The sequence below is a fragment of the Oryctolagus cuniculus genome, chromosome 1, assembly GCF_051225735.1.
Source record: "Oryctolagus cuniculus isolate XC-2025 breed Fujian yellow rabbit chromosome 1, ASM5122573v1, whole genome shotgun sequence".
Taxonomy (NCBI): Eukaryota; Metazoa; Chordata; class Mammalia; order Lagomorpha; family Leporidae; genus Oryctolagus; species Oryctolagus cuniculus.
In genome coordinates, this window is record NC_142867.1 from 65911934 (window position 1) to 65917209 (window position 5276).

Consider the following 5276-nt stretch of genomic DNA (forward strand, 5'->3'; position numbering starts at 1 on the left):
ACTCAGGTCTGCCTGGAGCTGAGATCCATCCCAACTTGGCCAGGGAGTGTAGCAAACTAGACCTCGCGCGATAAACAGGGGGATCGGGCTGAAGAGGCAGCGGGAGCCGGAGCACAAAGGGCCAGGAAAGGGAGCTTGGTGTCCCCCCTCCCCCCAGGGCAGTGAGGAGCCTTCCAAGGAGGCGCCTGATGAGGGAGAGGCCTGACCACATTTGCGTTTGCAGTGATTCTGGGCAGGTGGGCAAGCCTCCCCGGGCAGGGGAGAGGCGGCTGTTGGTGAGAAGGCTGAAACGTCCTTGGCCTGAACATTATGGGGCAGGGGTTGCCCCAACCGTGGGCTCAGACCCTGTGCGTCCCCATAGACTCCCACTCTTGATTGCCATTTGGCTTTGGACAAGTTGGGTGGGCTCTGGTTTGTCCCAGAGGAGGACACAGGTGGCCTAGGGAGAGAAGCAGACTGCATGTGGCCACTGAACCCGCACTGAATTGGGGGCCGGAGATCCCTGTTCTGAGACAGGTCTGAGGAACGCTTCGTCTACATAGAAACTCACATCACTGCCAGCCCCCGCGAGCCTCCTGTGGTAGCTCCTGCTTGTCTTCCAGGAATTCACTGCGATGGAGGAGGCAGCGGGCGGTGTGTGCCAGGCAGCAGGGCGAGGGGAGGAAGGCTGCTGAGCCAGCCCCAGAGAGCGATGCCATTGTGCCCGCTGGGGCCCCAGGCCAGCCCAAACCACAGGCTCTGTCCCGTTTCTCAGAAAGATTGCCATTTCCCTGAGCACAGGGTTCGTGGGGGATGGGAACAGGTGACTTCACAGCTGTCCCGGGAGAAGAGAGAGGAAGCATCCCCACTGAACCTGGGGGTCAGGCCTGGTATCATAGGATGACCGAGTTTTGGGGTCACGGAGCTATCTGGGAGGGTTGGATGGAACAGAGACCCTGAACTCAGGTCAGCTGCACCTGCCCCAGCCCGGGGCCTGGCCCCCTGCAGTGCTCTGGGGCTACAAGTGTGCTGAATCATAGGATCGGTTGGGATCAAACTCCTCCATTTGCTATTTTTAAATGTTGATTTATTTTCATCTCCTTGAAAGGTAGAGCAACAGAGAGAGAAAGAGATTGATTTTCCACCTGCTAGTCCATTCCTCAAATGCCTACAACAGTCAGAGCTGGGCCAGGCTGAAGCCAGGAGTCCAGAACTCCATCAGGGTCCCCACATGGGTGGCAGGGGCCCAAGTACTTGAGCCATCATCTACTCCCTCCCAGATGCATTAGCAGGAAGCTGGAACAGAAGCAGTGTAGGCAGAACTCAAACCAGGCCCTCCGATATGGGATGCGGGCTCGCTAAGCAGTGCTTTAACCTGCTGTGCCCTAGTGCATCTTGGCTGGTCCCACCCTCCCTGGGCCTCAGGGGCCTCACCTCTATGATGTGGTTAATACTCCATGCCTCGCTCGTCCCAGCAATCAGGTGAATCGGTGGCTTTGAATATGCTTTGTTAACGAGCAACAGCCAGGCTTGTGGGAAGGGATGCCTACCCCATCCAGAGCCCATGCTGTGGCCAACCTGGCCACCAGGCAGGACGGTGGCTCCCATGGGACTCCCTGCTGGAGTTGGAGGAGCACGGGGAGGAGCGGAGTTGGCAGCTCTGGGACACCCATGGCCCAGCTCCTCCCTCACATTCACCGGGAGACGAGCCAAGGCGACACAGCAAGTTAGTGGCCAGGAAGAGTGGAATTTAACTCGAACCCACACCTTAGCTTCCTCCACCCCCACTCCTGTCCCTTCCCTGAGTGGCTTCTTGTTACTGAACCTTGCCTCAGTCGCGCTCATCCCCAAACTCCCCATCTTCCACCCCTGCCTCATTTTGCCAATTTTTTAAAAAGATTTATTTATTTGAAAGGCAGAGTTAGAGGCAGAGAGAGAGGGAGGGAGAGAGGTCTTCCATCCACTGGTTCACTCCCCACATGACCTCAATGGCCAGAGCTGCGCTGATCTGAAGCCAGGTACCAGGAGCTTCTGGGTCTCCCACGTGGGTGCAGGGGCCCAAGCACTTGGGCCATCTTCCACTGCTTTCCCAGGCCATAGCAGAGAGATGGATCAGAAGTGGAGCAGCCAGGTCTCTAACCGGTGCCCCCATGGAATGCCGGCACTGCAGGTGGTGGCTTTACCTGCTACGCCACAGTGCTGGCCCCCCAAATTTCTTTTTCTTTTTTTTTTTTTTTTTTTTTTGACAGGCAGAGTGGACAGTGAGAGAGAGAGACAGAGAGAAAGGTCTTCCTTTGCCGTTAGTTCACCCTCCAATGGCCGCCGCGGCCGGCGCGCTGCGGCCAGCGCACCGCGCTGATCCGATGGCAGGAGCCTGGAGCCAGGTGCTTTTCCTGGTCTCCCATGGGGTGCAGGGCCCAAGCACCTGGGCCATCCTCCACTGCACTCCCGGCCACAGCAGAGAGCTGGCCTGGAAGAGGGGCAACCGGGACATAATCCGGCGCCCCAACCGGGACTAGAACCCAGTGTGCCGGCGCCACTAGGCGGAGGATTAGCCTAGTGAGCCGCGGCGCCGGCTGGCCCCCCAAATTTCTTAAAACACCACCTCAGTCCCTTAAAATCCAGCTTCTGCCTCACAGCTGCCCTGCTGTGGGCACCAGAACCCTGCCTGTCCCCGTGGGAGACCCTTTGCAGGCCTCACGTCCTGGACCCCTCACTGCCATGCTCGCCTGCGTTCTCTCACCTCCACGGCTATTTCTCTGCTGGTGCTCAGAGTTCTGTGCTGGTCGCCTGTTTCTTTCTCTCTTTTAATGATACTCATTTATTTGAAAGGCAGAGTTACAGAGAGAGAGAGAGAGATCTTCCATCCACTGGTTCGCTCCCCAAATGGTCTCAACAGCTGAGGCCAAGAGCCAGGAGCTTCATTTTGGTCTCCCACATGGGTGGAGGGGCCCAAGGACCTAGGCCCCATCTGTTTCTCTTCACTCTACAGTCTCTCCTAGGCCAGTGATCCCTCCCCCCTGCTGGCTTTAGCCACCACCTAGGAGCCAGCAGCTCCCACCTCCCCATCTGTGGCCCAGCCTCCTCTCCAAATCCTCACGTCCCCAAGGGCTGCAGGTGTCTCCTGAGACACCTGCCAGGTATACTCTGTGGGAGCTTCCAGTGTCTCCTCCCAGGAGGTGTCTCTGAGTGAGAGCCCCAGCACACACGTGGCCCCTCCCTCTCCTTCAACCCCACATTCAGGCTGCCGGGCACTCTGCCTTCCCTGGGTCCCTCTCCCACTTGGGCTTCGTCACCCCTTCCGGGGCCTCCCATGGCAGCTTCCCCCTGGTCTGAGCCTGGCTCTGCCACGACGCTCACTCATTCCTGCTGTGAGCAGGCAGGGCCAGCTTTCTAATCCACAAACCTGACCAAAGCATCGGCCTCCCGCACGGCCTCTGCGTGCAGGTACAGCCTCTCCTCCCTCTGCTCTTGGCCTCAACCTGCTACGCAGCAGCAGGGAGCTCTCAGTGTGCCTTCACCGGGCACCTCTGTCTCCCTCCCCCAGCTCATCCTGCAGAGCCAGCGCTAGTGCCGTCTGTCTAGGCTAGGGGCTGCGTTCCCTGTGGCCCCTGCCATCACCACCCTCAGCTCTCAGGTGCAGCCATGCCTCTGTCTCCTTCACCTCCTCTTGGGGACTTGGGCTCTCTAGGGACAGGAAGGGCAGCTCCGGTCCTTACACCAAGTCAGCAGCCCGGCAGTGCGCACACCCCAGGATGGTGGGGCTGACCTGGTGAGCCTTGCAATTACACACTCAGAAAGGTCTAGAGCAAACAGAGGAGGGGCTGATGTGCTGGGCGTGTCCCCATCCCCCCTGCCAGGGGGGAAAAGGTTGGGGGTGACTTCACAGTGTGCCAGAGAAGCCAGGAGGGCAGGGTGTGCAGGGAAGTCCCCTCCTGTCCTGAGCCCTCCCTCAGCAGGTGGTGGGGGGTTTCCGGGAAGGCATCCCCGGGAGAGAGGCGTCCGTCCGAGCAAGACTGCATGACCAGAGCTCGCCATATGAATGGCAGAACCTTCATCTTGCTGTGCGTTAAATGCTTTCAACCTGGGGTGCTCAGAACCACCCCTGGCTGGTTGCTAGTTACCCCCGTCCCTGCTGCCGCCGCCATGTGACAAACAAGCCAGGCCCAATGTGAGTCTTCTTTAGGATGGACAGGGCGGGGCCGTGAGGGAGGGGGCCGTGGTCTTCTGCCTCGTGTGGTGGGAGGGTCCACCCATGCTCCTGGTACCCCAGGTGAGATCTCAAACCAGGCCCCCAGAGCTGGCAGAGGGAGCTTGGGGAGGGCAACAGCGTCCCACTCAGGAGGTGGGCAGGGTGGGGCTGCCAAGCTGACTCTAGGGACCCCAGTAACCCTAGGGTCAAGGGCAAGGCTTTAGAAGCAACACAAGCACAGCCATGTCTCTGGGGCTTCCTGCAGGCCCAGGGGCGGGGCGGGTAGAGGGAGCCCCGCGGGGTGTCGGGGGCCTAGGCTGCACCTGCTTCACCTCTTCCCCAGCGCCTCTGTGGGCTCCTCCCCAAACTCACGTAAGTCCCCCACCGTTCACCGTTAAGTGAAACCACAGGCCCTGGAACAGCTTTGAAACAGCAAGGGCGTGCACCTGGGCGCAGGATGAGTTATCACTGCCACTGTCCCTAACCGAGACTGGCGGAGCTTCCCCTCTGACCACAGTGCCAGGCTGGCACGGGGACCGCAGAGTCTCTGGAATCTGGAGGTGAGGCTACTCGGGCTCCTAAGATTCGCCACCGTGTGGAATCGGCGGAGAACCGCAGGCCTGGAGCAAGAGCGAGGCCTGACTTCCGGTCCGATCTGCTACCAAGCAGCTCTGTGGCCGCAGGCAAGTGCCTACTTCCCGCTCCTCCTCGTGCAGGGCGGCTGACAAGGACGAGAGTCTCTGGAATATTTGTGGGTGAAGCACTTTGAGGCTGCCTCTCCTGGCTAGGGAGAATCAGTCCTCTTGGGCTCAGTGCCTCCGAGCTGGGGCGGGGCTGCCCTAAGAGCAGGAGGCACCAGGGTCGGGGGCCTGAGGCAGATACAGTACAGGGCAGGGGATGGCAGCACGTTGGCACCCAAGGGACTGCGTGGGGAGGCTGCGGGAACCAGCCCTGGCTCCAGTGCCGAATCACCGTGAGAACTGAGGCCAGGCTCTGCCCCTCTGGGTCTCAGTTTTGCCCCCTGTAAAATGGGAATAACCAGACCTGCCATGCAACTTGCCAGGAGAGCACACAGAACACTGGATATGAATCTAGCAAGGTAGGG